Consider the following 20,152-nt stretch of genomic DNA (forward strand, 5'->3'; position numbering starts at 1 on the left):
AGGATTGAGAGACAACCAAGAGTGAGGGCAGAGTTGAATAAGATTTATCTTTTACACAGAGGCCACTTTTTCAAAACTGGAAGAGGCGACTATTTTATCCAATCCACAGAAACCATCACAGAAAGGCAAGGAAAATGAAGAAACAGAGGAGTATGTTCCAAACAAAATAACAACATAAAACTTCATAACGAGACTTTAATAAAATGGAGATAAGTGATTTTCCTGGTAAAGAGTTCAAAGTAATGGTCATAAAGATGCTCTCTGGTGTCAGGAAAAGAATTCATGAACAAAATAAAAATTTCAACAAGGAAATATAAAATATAAGAAAGTACCAAACTGACATCATTGACCTGGAAAATATAATAACAGAGCTAAAAAATTAATAGAGAGATTCAACTGCAGTCTGGATGAACTGGAAGACAGAATCAGGAACTTGAGTACAAGGCAGTGGATTTTATCCAATGAGAAGAGCAAAAAGAAAGAAGAATGAAAAGTGATGAAGATAGCTTAAAGATATTTATGGCACAACATCAAGTTGACCAATCTTTGTGTTACAAGGTCTGAGAAAATAGAAGATAGAGAGAAAGGGAAGAAAACTTATCTGCATAGCCAAAGCAATCTTGTAAAAGAAGAATAAAGGTGAAGGCATATCCCGTACAGAATTCAAGCTATATTATAAAGCTGTAGTTAGCAAAACAGAAGAGTACTGGTATAAAGACCGACATATAGATCAATGGAGCAGAATAGAGAGCCCAGAAATAAACCCATACATATATGATCAGTTAATTTACAACAAAGGAGCCAAGAATATGTAATAGTGAAAGGACATTCTCTTAAACAAGTGGCTGAGAAAACTGGACAGCCACCTGCAAAAGAATGAAATTGGACAATTATCTTATGCCATATGCAAATGAATGAAAAATTAATTATGTTGTACACCCACAACTAATACAATGTTATATGCCAATTATATCTCAATTTTAAAAACTTACTAAACTTCAAATCTGATAATCTATTGCATTAAACTAAAAGTACACAATGGGTGTGATATAAAGTTAAGAGGTTAACATGTAGAAAGGAACTCCTATGTATTAAATACCCACCATGTGCCTGAAATTGTGTCAGGTGCTTTTTTTCATTACCATATATAAATATCACTACAATACTTTCACAAAAATATTATTGCCAAGACTGGGGTTGAGCACTGGCATTCGTCCTTGAAGAGACCCTGTTGCTATGGACCTGGTCCTGCTCCCAGCCAGCGGCCCAGAGTGGAGCAGGGGGACAAACATGAATGTTGGAGTTGCCCACAGTGAGGTGGATGCAAGTACCTGTATAATGAACAGCCAGGGCATGTGGCCGACTTATGCATCGGGAGCTGGCTTGCTTCACACTGTCGTCCTCAGTATTCCCTTCTTCATTGTTTCTGTTGTTTGCACCTTAACAAATATACATACTCTCAGGATGTATGGGTTTTTTGGATGCAGTAAAAAGAGTGCCTTTTGAAACTCCCGACAAAGGTAAAAGCAAGGTGTGCCCTGATTCGTTGGAAACACCTGGACTGTGGAGTGCAATTTAAACCTTCACAGAAGTTTCGCACAGTTTTTTCAATAATTCTATATTATCTGGCAAGTCTCTGTCAGTGTATGATCCAACTCACTTCATCCTAAACACAGCCTCTCTCCTGAGTTGCTGATTCCAAGAATGCCAAAGTTACACGGTGTTTGGATCTTTGGAATTAATGAGTATTGAAATGTTTTGAAACAGAACAAAAATTTTTAGAGCTACTGAGTTTTCTGTAAGGAAGGAATGGTTAGTAAATTGCACTGTTTCTGTGATAATGTGAAATCGAAGATTTTTATATTGTAGGGCTGGTTGGTGTTCTTTCGTGTACTGTTATAAAGTGCAGATTTTTACTGGAAGAGGCCTCTGTTGAATCCATCTGGGATCTTTCTGAAGAGAAGCTTTATAGTCAGGCTGGGCAGGCCCAGCTTATAAATTAAATGGCTATAAAGTGAGGGTGTACTAGATAAATTCAAGGAAATGTGAGATTTATAAGAAACTAAGACCAACTTAGTTTATAATGAATGGGATTATGTTAGAAGAAGAAAATTTCCAATCATTTACACATGGGCAATTTAGGTAAGCTTACATGTAAACCAGAATCATCCTTTTACAAGTTTATTATAGATTGATTTCATTACCATACATATTCCCCTTTTATTATCTAAGAGGAAATGTATTCCCTTGTTTTATGCAATCCCTACCTTTGTTGGTTTTGCTGGCTCAACATTGTATTGATAGAGGAGGTCATTTTTACATTTATTAAGTTACCGAGTTCATGAAGATCACTTCCGTGACTGGCATTAGAAGACACCAGGCATCTTATGAACAGCCTCCGAAACCACCTTCTAATTTTGGAGCAAAGTGGATTTTGCTGCTTTTCCAGACACAAGGTTGATAACCAGGTAGGAAAACAATTTATTTCATTCAGTTAAAGTATATGGTAATTTAAAGGCCTCTGCTTATTTGGTTGATCAATTGAATTGTTAAAGTCTGCCATTTTTTTAGAAAAGGAAATAAAATGAACAACTACGTAGCAGACTGTGGTCTGGCAGAAACCATTTCTTCAGAAACAGCACCAAAGTAAATAATTGGAGTCTTTTATAGCAGGTCCCCAGTAAAAGAAAACATCTTTTCTTAGTCTTTCTTGCTTTCAACCCCTGTATTTTTCCTATTATTTGCCGTTCCCCATATGGGTCTTGGTGTAGGTAAGCCAAAGTGGTAATCTTTCCAAAAGCTGCAATCATATTGTAGCTGCAATCATATTGAATTCTTCACTTAGGGAAGCTTCTCATAGTCGTTGACATTAACTCTAAGAAATAACTACATATTTTGACAAGTAAATATTTATTTACTTAGAGAAGTAAATATGTAAAAAAAAAAACAAATTCTGATCTGAGATGAAACGGAAAAACCTAGTAACATTTGTAAACAAACACCGAAGAGAGTTTATAGACCAACTTAAAAATCTGTTTCAATAGGCTGACTTTTGGGGGTAATCATCATTGTTTGGTATTTCAAAAGTATTGAGTTTAGAAACCAGTTGTATGATAATTCCTTTGTATCTTTGTCTTTCCCATGCATTTTTAAGTAACTGGAATCTATATTTTAATAACATTTTTCTGTGGTGCCAAAAAACGTTATTGCCAATATTTTGCCAGTAAAGAAACAGAGGTTTTGTAAGTTTAAATAATTCACTAGCTGGTAAAGGAGACAGTAAATTTGCATTCTGGCACATTATTTTAAAGCCTGTGCTTTCTCCTTAATACATCATCCTCCTATATACTGAAATCTATACTCTAGATAAGTCTGAAATCTAGCATCAGCCCTTTGCTTTCTTGTTGGGTGTGTTGACTGACTCAATATTAATCAACTCTGAAGATTTCAAAGTAGCCCAATTTCCTCACTAGTTTAAATAGAAAAAAAAAGAAAAAAGCTATCCCTGGGTCTTGAGACTTTATAATAGGTTAGCTCTAGCCAGCTGAGAAACATGAACCAAATGCTCTCACCCACCAATCAAGTAACATGCTCCATCTCCGTGGAAACGAGAAAAAGATGTTTCTGAGAATAGCTCTTCACGGAAATTAAGCATTATCCTCCCTCCCATCCCCAAAGAGTGTAGGAAGAAAATAGAGGTAGACCTGGGACCAAGTACTCGGGACACTTTCAAACTACTACCTCTCATATGCTAACAGATATAACTTGAAATATTTCTTCTCTTCAAAAATTGTTTTTAAAATGCTAACTTATTTTTTCTCTATTTAAAAAGCATTTTAATTGCTGTGACTTTTACTAATTTATTTTAAAGTGTGTACAATATATTTAAACTTAAAAAGTCTAAGTGTATCAACACATTAAATAAAAATAAAAGTCATCTTTTTCACCACTTCATTTATATCTCTTGGCCCTTTGCCCAATTTTCAGAGGTGGTGCAAATTTCTGGAATTCATTTATATATAAAACAATATGAATAAATAAAACTTGTGTTGTTTGCACAAATGAAATCAAACTGCTCTGCCCTACCCTTTTTTTTTTAAGTTTTTTAAGAGAGAGAGAGAGAGAGAGTGGGAAAGGCAGCAAAAGAGGGGGAGGGAGAGAGAGAGAGAGAGAGAGAGAGAGAGAGAGAGAGAGAGAATCCCAAGCAGGCTCCTCGCTGTCTGTACAGAGCCCCATGAGGGGCTGGAACTCAAGAGCCCTGAGATTATGACCTGAGCCAAAATCAAGGGTCGGAAGCTTAACTGAATGAGCCACCCAGGTGCCCCTGCACTATATTTTTTTACTTAAAAATTTTCTTGAAGCTCTTTTGATATCAGGACATATTGATCCAAACATTCTGTTTAAAGGATATGTAATGTTTCATTTAATTAATTAACTATAATTCTAGGCTTTATTTTCTGTTATAAGCTATTGACAATAAGGCAACCATGGCATGATACGTATATTTTTCTTGGTATAATTTATGATTTTACCAATAAATTTGTAGAGAGAAAATGAACTAAAATCAATGAGTCATATATTGTTCAGTGGCACTTAAAATAATTTTTAGGAGTTTACATTTTTGTCACAAAACTGAATAACATTTCTTGTTTTCTCTAACCCATTGTCTTATAGCAATTTCTATAACTTATGTTAGCTTGTTATGTAGAAAATGCTACTTCACTGTTGCAAAGTTCAACTCTTAACATGTTTGTGTACTTTTCCTAGTTTTCTGATTATTTACATTTCTTATTGATTTTTATATGAAGAGTTGGTCAATAAATTATAAATTTGAAAACTTCATGTGTGTGCTTATCATATAATGAGCATATAATTTTTATATGCAAAAATACATAGAATTTTCCTTAAAATAAACATTTCAATAATTGGGCATAAACTTAAATTTCCATGTAATAATTTTATATATTTTCCAGGTTTGTTGTCATTGACTGGATGGAAATTTTTAATGAAGACACAGGATGCAAGAAAGGAAGTTCTAGAGCTTTTTGAAATAATTCTTGAAATCTTTAATTGAAAATTTCGGTATATTCCTAATATTTAATTAATGAACTAAAAACGAACAATTCTAATTTGTTGAGAAACAGTAATTTCAAAATTTTAATGTGATCATAACCATACAGTTTTCTTATTTCTGATATTTTTGATTTGTGCTCCTTTGTTAGGATTTTATCTATGAATTCTAACTTTAAATGTAAATTAATGCAGGGCACTTGGGTAGCTCAGTCGGTTAAGCGTCTGACTTCTGACTTTGGCTCAGGTCATGATCTCACGGTCTGTGAGTTCCAGCCCCGCGTCAGGCTTTGTGCTGACAGCTCAGAGCCTGGAGCCTGTTTCAGATTCTGTCTCCCTCTCTCTCTGCCACTCCCCCACTTGCGCTCTGTCTCCCTCTGTCTCAAAAATAAATCAACATTAAAAATAAATAAAATAATTTAAATTAATGCTATGATGATTGTGCTCAATTAATAATTCTTGATTTTTAAATTTATCAATACTTAAAATATTTTGGCTGTAAAGAAAATTATATTAAGGAATCATAAATCACTGTGAATCAATAAACAGACATTAAATTTATACGCCTCTTTTGTTTTTATCCATGTAAACCAATTTCATGAAATTTAGAGCAATATGTCTTGCTGATTTATGACCAAAATCCAGACTATTTTAACCGACAGTCAGCTAAAATTTTTAAAACTCATTAAACGGAACTGGCAGAATATGTACCCGGTTTGTCATTTTTGTGTGTGTGTTTTCACTTACTACAATTTCATAGCAATTACACATTAAGTTTCCCCTCCTTTGATCCTCACTTGATAATGATTGCTTAAGGGTCAAGTTTGTCCCTGTTGCTCTCTTCTAGGAGAGTAGTGTCTCTACTCTGGTCGGGAGGCGGTGACTTCCGGTGGCTTCCAGGGCTATACGGAAGCTTGCATGTGCAGGTTTCCTAGGGCCTCATCCACACACTAAATCCACCCTCTGACTGCGGCAAATAGAAACGCTTATTACCTTTGCTCTCTTTCTGATGTAAGTAATGTCCACATCATGACTAGAGGGATCTTTTCCATTATAAGTCAGATCATGTTTCTCCTCTGCTCAAGCTTGAAATTGCTTGCTGCCTCTCCCAGAGCAAAACCCACATGTGGCTCACACAGCCCAGCCGGCAGGATCTGGATTCCTCACTCCCTCTGCTCAGCTCTCCTTCCACTCTCCCTTTTCATACCTGCCTCCTTGCTCTTCCTCAGACGCTACAAGCACACCCATGACTTATGATTTTTGGAGCATTGTTTCCCTTCTGTAAAGAACGTTCTTCCCCCAAATCACTGCCTGCTTCACCTCTACACTTCCTGCTGGTCTTTTTCCGATGTTAGAATAGTCTCAGACTTCTTTGTATAAATTTATGCCCACTCAACAATCTCTATTTTTTTAAAATCCTGCTTAATTTTTTTCTTCCTATCACTCATCTCCACCCATCAAATGTTGTATTAGTTTCTTTGTTTCTTGTCTGCCTTCCTATGCTGGTGTGGGAGCTCCATGATAGTAGAGCTTTATTTTCTATACTGCTGCATCCCTGGGACCCAGGAGAGCAGTTTTAGTAAGCACTCAAATATAGTCTGATTTGGATGAATAAATGAAAAAAAAATAATGGTTTAAAAAATAAGAAGGAATTGGTGGAGGTTTCAAGTGCCAAAACAGAGTTTTGTTTTAATATGAAAGCCACAGGCGTATACTATGGATACTTGAAGGAAAGGGTAGAAATTACCTGACAGTCAAAGAGCATAATAAATTTCAGGAAGACAAAATCAGAATAAGCCAGGAACTGCTGCTATCCAATCTGATCACTGGGACGTAGTTTAGGAAAATAGTTATGAAAATAAAGAAAAAGTAGTAAAACCAAATGTGACAAAAAGTGAATTGGCTGCATTAACATGGGTGGAGGAACGTAGCATTTCATAGACACTCTTAATACTGTGATCTTTTGAGAAGTAGAAGGCATTGTGGCCATTCCCACAGAGGGAGAAGTTAGGAAGTCAAGCTTTTTTGCATTAAGTGACACTGCTGTTTGGGGGGGGGTGTGGGGAGGGTCATGTCTCCAGGGTAAGCAGGGTTGCGATATTCTTGGATTGGGGACACCAGGGGAAACCTGCAGACCTGCAATAGCCCCCACAATAGGTGAATGAATAGAAAATTTTTCAGTAATAAAAAACTGTCCTTTCCAAACCATGTTTTTATTTTTTATGTTCTATATTGTTCCTACACATATCAACTAGCTGTAATTTGATCTGTATACTGATTAGTAAAGGAATGATTCCATACTGTTCCAAATTAGCTTAGGGTATGTTTCTTCTGTGTCTAAAGGTGGCATAAAACTAATAAATGAGTCCCCAGTTTCTGTCTGGCCCTATGCCCCAGTCATGTCCCCATTTTAGGATTCTGCTTTGATAGGCAACACATTGGTATAGTGAAATCTCAAGATCCTATATTATGTCCATTGAGACAAAAGAAGGAGGGAGAGAGGGAGAACCACAGGAAGAGATCTTCTGAACTGGGTTATTGCTCTAGGATTTCGTACTAGAACCAAGGGTCCTGAAATCCCTTTAGTCTTGAATTTCTGAGTGTACATATCTGGGCAATGTTATGTTTAATTAGTGTTCAGGGACTGAATCAGGACCTTTATAAATTAATAAAGTGAAGTCATACCACTCACCTAATGTCTAAAACTAATGAAATTACAGGTGGCAGAATGTTTGGAGTGCTTAGCCTTGCAGGCTTAGGAATGAAATGACACACCCATTTGTAAAGTGCTTGGCATTTCTGGGGGTCGTGTATCCCTTCAACGATCAAACTCGTCCTAACGAACCATAAGCTTTGACCATATTAAGTCCTTGTTTTATCTTCTGGGTTGTCTTTTGCTATTACACCCACATACTGTGAGGATTAAACCCGAACAGATTATGGGGTAACAACTTAAACTTCTTGGCTACGCTTAGGACAGAACGAGTGATCATCTGGATTAGTAAGGATTCCTTTGGTTAAAGTGACAAAATTCCAAATCAAACAAGCCGGGGCAAAAAGCGAGCTTCGTGGAGGGACACCTTGTTGTCAAATGTGATTAAAGAAATGTTGTTAATCAATTCTTGGGACAGAAACACTGCCAGGACTCCCTGTCCTAGCCTCTTGTTTCTTCTTCTCTGTTTTTCAGTTTCATTTTTTGTTTCCAGTTAGAGACTCTGGCTTCTTGCTCTGCTTTCTGTTGCTGCCCCTTCTCCCAGGAGGTGCTGGCTGGCTTTTCCTAATTCTAATTTGAAAAAAAGCCCACGGAAGGACACTGAGTTACTCTTTTTAGGTCATGGGCCTACCCTTGGTGTATTCAGCCAAGGCAAAGAGGCCACCATGCTATGACTGACCCAGCCTGAGGCTGGAGCCTAATCCTGAATGAGTTAATATCACAGGAAGTGGGGGGGGGGGGCTTGGGGATCGGATCTGAAATAACATAACCACTCCCATTCAAACCATGTGGCCTAATTGGAAAGGGAGGCAGCTCTATCAAGGAGGAGAATGTTGACGATAAAGTGCTGGCAAATGAACTATGTGACTACAGCCTGTGTGTGGAGACATTTCAAGGAAAATGAGAAGGCCTTACTCTTTCTCTAAAATTGATGTCCTATATGTTTGGCTTTTTGAGATTCCATACTAGGGATCCATGCATTTCTTTGATTAAAGGCAGTGTCCATAGTAAAAACAAACAAACAAACAACTATTCTTGGAGGAATGTGCAGCTACTCATAGTGTCCTGCCTAAGAGTTATCCTCTTCCACCCATTTTCCTCACAGACAGAACCGGCCTCTCTCCATAGGAACTGAAGATGTCCCTGAACCTATCACCATTTTGGTACATGGTAGGCACTTAATAAATGTGAATGGAGATTGAATGCATAAAGAGCCCAAGCACAGCACACTGAGAAGCTGTGGACCTGGAGGTTAATGTCATGCAGATAGTAGTTCAAGTTTCGGTTCTGATCTTGGGAAAGTTAAAATGTAGAAAATATACACATATACTCACATTTTATATATAAGTATCTGGTAGAGTGTCTGGAAAAGAATAATAACTAACGTACAAAGTGTCAAGCACTTTTCTAAATGCTGACATCTATTTGCTCACCTAAACATCGCAACAACTCTTCTGAGCTAGGTAGGTACACTAATTATTTGCATTTCACAGATGAGAAAACTGAGGACAGGGAGGGTAAGTGACTTGTCTAAGGTCACTCAGCTAATAGGACACCATTTGACCAGTGTTTATGGAAGTGATTAAATAAATATTGATTTGACTTGAAATCATTAAGATGCCATTTGTACAGAACCTAAAACAGTGAACAGAAAAAAAGAGAGAGAATATATTATATTAAGGTTATATTGTGCCATCTAGTAATAATCAAGAGAATGTTATTGTACATATTTCATCCTATGTAATAACTAAGGATGTTTTATTTTGCTTCATGCAGTCTTTAAACAGGCCTCATAAATTGGCAATATATTTATAATTACAAATTTACATATTTTATGGGACCGGTAAGAAAATAGCCCACATTTAAAGGGTCATTCCAATTAATATTCAAAAAACCAGGTTTTCAGTGCTGATGTTGATAATAACTTTAAAATTTAACAAATACTGGTACACATTCTCTTGCAGAAAATAGGCATTCTATTCTCAGATGCAGTATAAAATGAGCCAGATTTCAAGGTCTGCAACAGTTTTGTTGGTCTGTGAGCCTTCTTTCTGGGAAATAAATAGTTGCTACTAAGGATAAAGTAAAAAGAAGATAAGTGGTTGGTGCCCTTCCCGAGGATGTGCCCACATATCCCACAGCACACTAGAACTGCTCTGCAGTTTGCATGCAGCTAGATTAAGAGAGAGGGAGCTAGAGGGCACAGAGCTGGCCAGTCAACCTGGTTCTGAATCCACCTGTTCACTCTGGTCCCACCAAACATTTTGCTACTGTGCGGCCCTACTGTTCTCTTTTGTAATTGTGTAATTTCTAACAGCAGGATAATAGCATTTATCATTTCTACACAGTGCAGCACAATTTTAATGTGATATCAGACAGCTTCATATAAAAAAATGTTTGATTTGAGTATTTTTATTTTTTTGTTTATTTATTTTATTTTTTATTTTTTTAAATTTACATCCAAATTAGTTAGCATATAGTGCAACAATGATTTCAGGAGTAGATTCCTTAGTGCCCCTTACCCATTTAGCCCACCTGCCCTCCCACAACCCCTCCAGTAACGCTCAGTTTGTTCCCCATATTTGTGAGTCTCTTCTGTTTTGTCCCCCTCCCTGTTTTTATATTATTTTTGTTTCCCTTCCCTTATGTTCATCTGTTTTGTCTCTTAAAGTCCTCATATGAGGGAAGTCATATGATTTTTGTCTTTCTCTGACTGACTAATTTCACTTAGCATAATACCCTCCACTTCCATCCACATAGTTGCAAACGGCAAGATTTCATTCTTTTTGATTGCTGAGTAATACTCCATTGTGTATATATATATATATATATATATATACCACATCTTCTTTATCCATTCATCCATCAATGGGCATTTGGGCTCTTTCCATACTTTGGCTATTGTTGATAGTGCTGCTATAAACATGGGGATGCATGTGTCCCTTCAAAACAGCACACCTGTATCCCTTGGATAAATGCCTAGTAGTGCAATTGCTGGGTCATAGGGTAGTTCTATTTTTAGTTTTTTGAGGAACCTCCATACTGTTTTCCAGAGTGGCTGCACCAGTTTGCATTCCCATGATTTGAGTATTTTTAAACATTATATCTAGCTCAACACCGTAGGATGATTTTTAGTAGCAACTTACATTTATATTGCAGAAATAATATTTCATAATGTATGTGATCAATAAATTTGTCCCTGGAGCCATAGACATTTTCCCAGAGCTTTTACATCTAGAGAATTCATCATACCATGCTCCAGAAGCCTGGAATCTATCTAATATTCATACATTTCCAGTTATTTGATGAGGTCTTTCAAATCTTGATATTGTTAGTAGGGAGAAAAAGAAAACATGAGAAAGCCAATGCCTTGTACATAATGTTCTTTCTCCTTGAGATAATGATACTTTATGATATGTGGGCATATAATTTTATCCTGCCACAGGTGAAAAAGAGGTGCTACTAGCTTGTTCAAAGTAGTCTAATTATCAATTTCTGTATTAAATACCTGCACAGGTAAACTAAGAGCTAATGAATGCAACTGATTGAGTGGCAACATTTAAAAGTTGAGACATTTTGAATATCAATCTCATTTTTGTCCAAGGAAAGTTGAGTTTTCTTGCAAAGAGGCTTTAAAGTTCTGGGGCCTTAGGACAGAGCTGCCCTCTTTCTCCCCATCAGCCCTTCCACTCACTTCAGTGCGACCATGTTTTGCTGTAGAGAGTCGGTCTCTGACCCCGGGAGGTTTCACCATCCTAATGCCAGCAGTGCCTGTTGGGAATGTTGGCCAGCTTGTAATAGATTGGATTATTTCTATGCTGCATGTGTAAGATTGGTTACTTCTACACCACTTCTCTTGGGCAGATGGTTGGAAACTGTCCATATGCAACTGCAGAAGTAAATTCAATAGAACTCAGTACAGATGCTGAAGTATATTCATTGCCTTCAAAAAGGCTAGTGGCTCTTCAGTTAAGATCCATTTTTATTAAGTACAAATTAAAGCCATTCTGTGAAAAAGCTGCTTTCCTGGGTGAAAAGTAGTAACTGTGCCAAAGTTATTGTTCTTTCAAGCAGTCATTCATATCACTGTAATGATCTACATTTCACATTGGCAAGACTCCCTTCTGATACCTGCTTACATCTTTGGTGCAAAAAAACTGTTCAAAATAAAATAGAGAGCCTTAACTGGGAAGAAATGGAAAAAAGCCCATGCATTCCTGAAATAGATGATTTTGAGTTTTGTATCTATATTCCTGGAGGAAGTATCACAAAAAACTCTATACTGAAGGTTGTTTTAAAGAAATCCCAGATGCGGTTCTGTTGAAATTTGTTTCAGAAGAAGACAATATCCTAGATGCATTAATTCTTCAGTATCTTAGTGAATGGCTTCACATAATCAAACCACGTTTACAGTGTGATGACCCTACAGCATCTATCCTGTGGTGGAAAATGCCAAGTTTGTGGAGATTTCTCTTTAGAAGTGGTCTTCACCCTAGCTTTTCTGATCTGTTTTCAATTGTATACCTAATGTCCCAAGACACTTAATATCAACACAACACAACATATAGTTACACAACTATATAGAAAGTTATATTCTCTAAGGACGTGTTAGGAAATAAATCTTTACTTTTCACAGAAACTCTCAAAGAAAACGGATTAACAAAAGGTTGTTTTGCCATGCCCCTATACACAACAAATGTAAGTTTTTGTACAATAAAATATTTCCTAAGTAAGAAAAAGGAGGGGGCCTTAAAATAGAAAATATATACATGTATGACCAATATGTTTTTGACTTGATATAATGTGTGGATGATAATGTCTTTTATTAAATAAATCTGTAATATCGCAGAATCACCCGGTATCCTTGTGGTTGCTTAAAAATGTACCATCTTTTTTTTTTTAGAAAGAGAGAGAGCGTGAGTGGAGAAGAAGGGTAGAGGGAGAGAGAAACAGAAAAAGAGAGACAGAGAGAGAGAAAGAAAGAATCTTAAGCAGGCTCCACGCTCAATGCTGAATCTGATGTGGGACTCCATCCCTTGACCCCAGGATCATGACTTGAGCCAAAATCAAGAGTTGGACATCAACTGACCGAGCCACCAGGTGCCCCTAAAAATGTACCATCTTAATAAAAATTTTAAAAATATTTCCTTGAGATATAAAAAGTAGCAGCTCCTGTAATATCTTCATTTCTACCCTGTTACCTCCTTGAACAGAAATCTGGAGGTGACCAAGAAATCATCTGAGATTTATCAGAAATCAATATTCATACATACACACTCAGTCAGGGCTCAACATCTTCAAAAGCCCAAAAGAGTGGCATTTGGTCATATTCTTCTGATTGGGGAAAATACACTGGAGAGCTTTTCTGTATCCAAGCAAGATGTAAAATTCATGATCATCCTCTGGGAATGGTCCATATCCTTACACACTAAAATGAAGTGAGCACCATTATTTATGAATACTTCATGGCAAGACATGATTTAGCCTGCTCTTGGCAGTGACCAGGAACAGTTCTGAAATTATTTAGGAACACTAGAGACAAGTCAGTTCAGCTGTGGCTGTGTAGGAGCTAAGCAGGTGTATTCAAGGGCTCAGGAGTGTCTGGTCATGTCTACCATACTGTTGGGGTTTTCCTCCACACTCTGTTACAAAAGAATTGTCCTTGCCTGGGTCAGCTGTGCCTGGCCATGTCTCTTACCTGAGCTTAAGATTTAGAAACACAACTGCCTCTGACTCCTCCCCGTGAAGACCAATATTTGAAAGGAAAGATTGATTGGGCCTATTGATGACACTGATGAGACCTGGGGCTTTAGCTGAGTTGGGTTTATGATAGAAACCACATAGGCTTCTTTCCCCAGAGTGTCTGTAGGATTATTTGAAGCAGGGAGTTGGGGCAGGGAGAAGATGTGTTCTATTACATCTTAATGTTATCTTAATGCACATCTTACAGGCAGTGTGGTGTTGGTGTCACCTCTGTGTAAGACCATCCCAAATGAGTAGACTTTCCTGGTGGGTGCCTTTAGGTGAGGGTCCTGATACTAATGAAAGATCCCCTGTGGCTCTTTGAATGGGAAACACCACATAACTGCCTTGTTTTCCACATCCATTTCCCACATTTTCCTCAATACTATGTTTCCTATTGGAAGCCCACAGGACTTCCACCTTCAGGAAAACTTGGAAACTATACTTTTGTAAACATCTGCCGTAATTCCTGCAGGCACAAACATTTCTATCCCACCCTACTCTCACCTGGGTCTTTTCTTCCACATTAAGTTCCTGGAATCCTTTCTAACTCTGTCTTCTACCAAGATGTGAAAGATTCTTCCTTGTGTACAATAAAGAGACCAGTCTATCAGCTAAATTGTGGTTCTCATTCCCAGAGCCTACAATTAGGGCTTTTGCAACAGGCTGTGGTCCATTTTTCTTACACCTAACTTTTTTCTGGGAACAAGTGTAGGACTAATCTGGGATAAAAAATTAGCCTTAGGAAATACAATTTAAATCAGAGATAGAGGCAGAGATAATTTTAGCATAACAACCCTCAGGAATTTTACTAGAAAGAGGTCCTTTTTGGTCCCTACTTGCTCCCCCACTGCTCCACTCATAACTTTAGGTCCTTGGAAATGGATAAAATGGAACACGTGACAGTCTGTACCAGGGCAGGCTGAGGGGAAGAGGCATGCAGAGGAAGCAGAAGAATCAAGGACATATGGAATTATGGCCAGTGGATCCAGAGAGGAGGTTCTCTGATTCTGTAATAATTACAGTGATAGCGTCCATGTTGAGTAGCCTTAAGACCCAAAGTCACAAACCCTTTGGGACCGGGCATGGTTTGTACAGAGTAGAAAAGCACTTCAGATACTCTATCCTTTGTGAAATATATTGATGTTGAAAGTATGCTTCAAACCTGAATCTGAGGATTGTTTTACACATTCCTCTAGACTCCTAGTGTGTGATAAAGAAACAGATTGTTCAATATGGGAGTCTATCTCCCCTCTCTTCCGCAGTTAGTGCGTAGACATTATACATACACTTTTATATGACACTCTATCAGTAATGTACCATCCGTCTCCTCTTGGGCTCTTCCTATGCATGCCATGAAGAAGAAAGTTGGATAACTATGTTTCTAACAGGTTTTCTTCAGCCTTACTGCTATGCCACGAGAGACAACTAATAAGTTTCTCTGATCCTCTGCTAAACCAGCTCTGGAGCACCTTTGTCTTTATGAAGCCAGACCTCTGGGGAATGCATAATCATATTAATATCCAAGAGATAAATAAATAGAAACATACTTTTAGAAATTTATGAGCAACACAAGTTCCTGGAGATACCTTTTGTGTGGTAGTTTCTTCTGACAGCTGACAAACTAGATCTGGCATGATCTTCATAACTACCAAAAAATCATTGTGTACCTAAATAATATATTCTATTAGGCTTCCGTACATGGTCCCTGGACCAAGTGTTTTGGGAAGATTATAGCAGCACCATTTTCTAGAACTGCTCCCTTTCTTTGAATCACCTGCAGAACACCGAACTCTTAATTCACTTGCAATAAAAAGAGCCTCGACATACTAAGAACAGTCAATAAATCCTGGATACCAATTGGTTTCCACATCACTTTCCAACTTTACTGCCGTGTTTCACTATTTTTTTTTTTTTTGAGAGAGAGAGAGAGAGAGAGAGAGAGAGGATGTTCCAGCAGAGGAGAGGCAGGTGGAGAGACAGAATCTTAAGTAGGCTCCATGCTCAGTACGGAGCCCAGACTGACACAGGGTCGATCCGACAATGCTGGGTTCATGACCTGAGCTGAAATCAAGAGTCCAATGTTCATCCAACTGAGCCACCCAGGTGCCCCAGTTTCACTTTTTTTTTAATAAAAAAAGTCCACCACATCTTTGGTGACATTAATTTCAAAGGGTCTCTATACTTAGAATTGTTCACCAGTATTTATTCTAATATTTCTAGGATTATATATTTTTCAAATTCTCTGAATCATCAAAAATTTGTTTTTTTGAATTGATACATGATTAATGTTGCTGACATAGTGATCTACTGTGATTTTTCGTCATTTAGTCCAACATATTATTGAAAGATCAAACTGATTTGAAACACCACTTTTATCCTATGTCGAATTGTTTCACATTTTTGGGTCAATTCCTGATCTTTTTCTTTTCCACTTATCTGTTCTTTCACCACTGCTACGTTTTTGTTTAGTTTTCTGGGTTTTTTTTTTCCCTTGGGTTTGTGGGGTTTTTCCCCTCAAATATAGGAAAGCCTTGAATTTTCTATTTTAATTCTAGGAAAGAGGGGCTATTTTAAACTCCCTCATCTGTGCTAATGGTTCTTTTATTATCTTAGACTTCCCAGGTAACTGATCTTATCATTTGTAAAGAATCATAAATTTCATTCTTTTCCATATCTATACCCTATTGAATTCCTTCCTTCTTTCCTTCCTTCCTTCCTTCCTTCCTTCCTTCCTTCCTTCCTTTGGCTAAAACTTCCTAAACAATGCTGAATAACAGCAGGCAGTGATGTAATCTTATCTTGTTTATATTGTATTCTTCACAGTTTAAATGTATACAGTTAGGGGTTTTTTTGCTTTTGTTTCTTCCTTTAAGTAAATATTTGCTATTGGTTTAATTTACTCATATACTTTCTGGGCCAAATGCAAGATAGAAATGATAGCCCATGAACTGTATATCAGCATCTATGCACTTCATTACAATGTGGGTAGGGTGAGCTTGAGAACTCCTTTTCCCTTCTTCCCTTGGGGTAGGGTCCTGCCCTAAAGAAAAGAATAACAACAACAACAACCAAAAACCCCTCAAGGTAACCTAGCTATGCCATATGTGACAACATCCCTCATGACCTTGTAACATGAGACCACTTAACCAGATTGCATGTTTGTGTGTGTTACCATATATGGGGGACAAAGAAGTAAAAAATGTATAAAAAAAACTACCCCACGTGGCGTTCGGGGCTCAGTTCTCAGGTATGAACCCAACTGAGCCTTGCTGGCAGGAATAAAGTTGCTTCCTGGAAAGAAAAGCCTCAGTGCCATGACTCTGTGAGAATCCTACTACACCCTACATCACCTGCCTAGCTTCAGGCTAGCCTTGTCTGCATTCTCTACACCTTGGAGCTTCATTGTGTTTCATTCTGAAAACCGGCCATTGACTCTCCAGGTGGGTTGGTGAACTGCTGGGTGGTTTGCCATTCACCATGTTAAAATCATCAATACCATGTGTTCTAGACATCGCTAGAAGTCATCTTTCTCTGATTTCCCTAATTTTTTTTTCCTTTAGCATTTCAATGAGAATTTAGTGGAAAAGTCTGTTCAACCAACCTCTTGGACCAAAGTTTCTTTTAAACATAAGATATATTCAGGGCGCCTGGGTAGCTCAATCGGTTGTGTCCGACTCCTGGTTTTGGCTCGGGTCATGATCTCGTGGTTGCATGGGTCCGAGCCCCGCATCTGGCTCTGTGCTGCCAGTGCTAAGCCTGTTTGCGATTCTCTGCCTCCCTCTCTCTCTGCCCTTCCCCCTCTCACGTTGTTTCTGTCTCTCTCAAAATAAATAAACTCAAAATAAAAAAAATTAAAAATATACATATTCAACTCTCTAGTGTAAAAGCATAAATGAATCTTCTCTTAAGTAATAGAGACAGATGGAAACGATGCATTGAAACTTGCTTCCTGCCACATATCAATAATGATAACTCCTTTGTAATTGTTACCCTGCTTAGCTTAATTAACCTTAGTTAGAAGCTTTGGTTCCAGAGTGAAAATATGTATATGAATAGGTTGTCTCTTTCCAAAAGAAGTGAAAACTAAGCACTGATGTTGAAGGAGTGCTTTTCATTCCATTTATTCTATAAATTATTTTTCCCCCTTATGTTGGCAAAGAACCTTCTTAGGAAACAGTGTTGGGTTTTGGATCAACACTGTATACTAATTAGAAAAAAAAAGAACCCCTCTTATTATTCTTTGTGAAAAACAACAGGACCACTTGAGGTTTGTGAGTGTCAATGCCTGATTTTTCTTAAGACTCAATGCTCTGATCAACATTTTGCCTCACTAGGTCTGATTGTCTTTCACAGTGAAATGTCATCATTGTTTGAATCACATTTTTGGCAGGATGGTGTTCTGTTACATTCCCTAGGAATCAACAGAGGCTGACAGAGAAGAGAGATGGCTCCTCTTATCTATGAAGCTGTCAACCAGAAAATGAAGAGCCACAATGAGAGGCAAGAGAGTGTTTATTTGGGATTAAAGATCTGCAATTTGGGGAGCACAGATTCCCACAGTAACCAGAAGAGTGTCCTGCCTGTGGGGTGAAAACAAGGAGTTTTTATGAAAAGGAGGAAAGGGGCAACTACATGCTTTGGATAAAAGAGCATGGTAGGGAAAAACAGGATAAAATAGGCAGAGAGGAAAAGGTTAGGACCTGAGGTCTCTAGGTGGGGAAAAACACGTATTTTGAAACAATGCTGGGAGCATCTGACCACAACAAACTCCCTCAAGCTTCCTCTTAAGAATGTAACAGACACCATCTCCTCCCCCTCAGGTTTCCCTCAGGAATTTGACAAAAGACCTGACTAAAAATAAGTAGTAGACCATAAAACATATGACACACAGGGAACGGTATGGCCATAGACCACCCTGATACAATGGAAATGAGCCACTCAACAAGGAAAGACTAGGCATTTAGAGTTACCTAGCCAATAAGGGTAGAACCTGAGAAGGAACAAGGGAGAAGGAAGTGGGGGGGGGGCGGGGGGCGGGGAGGCTGCGACCAAAACTTTATAAAACAAAGTCCCTTGCTTATAGTCCGTGGGCATTCACTTTCGAATGTCCCCTCTCTGCAAAGAGAGCTTTCATACTATTCTTACTTTCTAATCTTATTGTCTAATAAATTTTGCCGGCTGCTCATTTTATTCTGTGTCCACCTCTTCATTCTTCCAAGCAGCCAGACAATGGATCCCAAATATTGAGCTAAAGAATCCTGCAACACTAACAGGCTGAGCTGCTTTGGGTTACATACAGATTGACCATTCTGTTGGTGCTAACAAATGAAACTTTATCAGGTCTGCATTATTTAAGTACCCTATCTTCAGAAATTCCACAACCAAAAGATTTATGATTAAGGATGCCCAATGTCCTGTCAATCTCACGCAAGGGCCTAAAACAATTGCCTTTTTGCCCAGTCCAAAGGTTTTGGCCCAGTTCAAATGAAGATGAGTAAGGCAGTTTCTCTACAGTGGCCTCTCCAACTCTATTTTAAAATGGCTCCAGTCATGCCTTTTTTTTTTTTTTTTTTTTTTTTTTTACAAATTTTATGTTCAGAATCTCTCTTGGTTTTTCTTTCTCTTTTTCTTTTGTTATTGAAGTATATTTGACATGCAACATTACATTTATTTTGAGTGTGCAACATACTCTCCTGAGTTTTCTTTATTTCACTCAACTAGTTCTCTGATTTCTATGGTCCAGGTCCCTGATTTCCTAAGTAAAATCTGACTGATCTATCAAACTACCTTTAAGTCTAGCCATAGACTCTTTTTACTCTGCTCTATAATCTCACATTATTATGACTTTTTGTTAGTAACGTGACAGTATGAGGGGCGTATGTCATTTTTCAGGGACTGAATACTTTGTTTGATAGGACTCTGCCCTGAATAACCTGGACATTTACACTGACTCCCATATTTTCAATCATACTGAGGTTGATATATAACTAAGGTGTGTTATTTAAAAAAAAAGAGAGAGAGAGTTTTGGGAAGATGGCGGCTTAGGAGAACACTGGGCTCACTGCGCATCCTGCTGATCACTTAGATTCCACCTACACCTGCCTAACTAACCCAGAAAACCACCAGAAACTAGCAGAACGGAGTCTCCAGAGCCAAGCGCAGACGAGAGGCCCACGGAAGAGGGCCAGAAAGGATTGGCACGAGATCTTCAATGTATTGAACAGAAAAAATATGCAGCTGAGAATCCTTTATCCAGCAAGTCTGTCATTTAGAATAGAAGGAGAGATAAAGGTCTTCCCAAACTAACAAAAACTGAAGGAATTTGTCACCACTAAACCAGCCCTACAAGAGATCCTAAGGGGGATCCTGTGAGACAAAGTACCAGAGACATCACTGCAAGCATAAAACATACAGACATCACAATGACTCTAAACCCATATCTTTCTTTTTTTTTTTAATTTTTTTTTAACATTTATTTATTTTTGAGACAGAGAGAGTCAGAGCATGAACAGGGGAGGGTCAGAGAGAGAGGGAGACACAGAATCCGAAACAGGCTCCAGGCTCTGAGCTGTCAGCACAGAGCCCGATGCGGGGCTTGAACTCACGGAGTGCGAGATCATGACC

General features: G+C 38.1%; 2 pseudogenes; both read left to right on the forward strand.

The window, feature by feature from the left end:
- Positions 1–1,290: 1,290 nt before the first annotated feature.
- On the forward strand, positions 1,291–1,752 carry LOC102957653 (annotated as a pseudogene).
- A 589-nt stretch (positions 1,753–2,341) lies between these two features.
- LOC102951059 lies at positions 2,342–12,328 on the forward strand (annotated as a pseudogene).
- Positions 12,329–20,152: the final 7,824 nt, after the last annotated feature.

The sequence above is a fragment of the Panthera tigris genome, chromosome B2 (assembly GCF_018350195.1).
Source record: "Panthera tigris isolate Pti1 chromosome B2, P.tigris_Pti1_mat1.1, whole genome shotgun sequence".
NCBI lineage: Eukaryota > Metazoa > Chordata > Mammalia > Carnivora > Felidae > Panthera > Panthera tigris.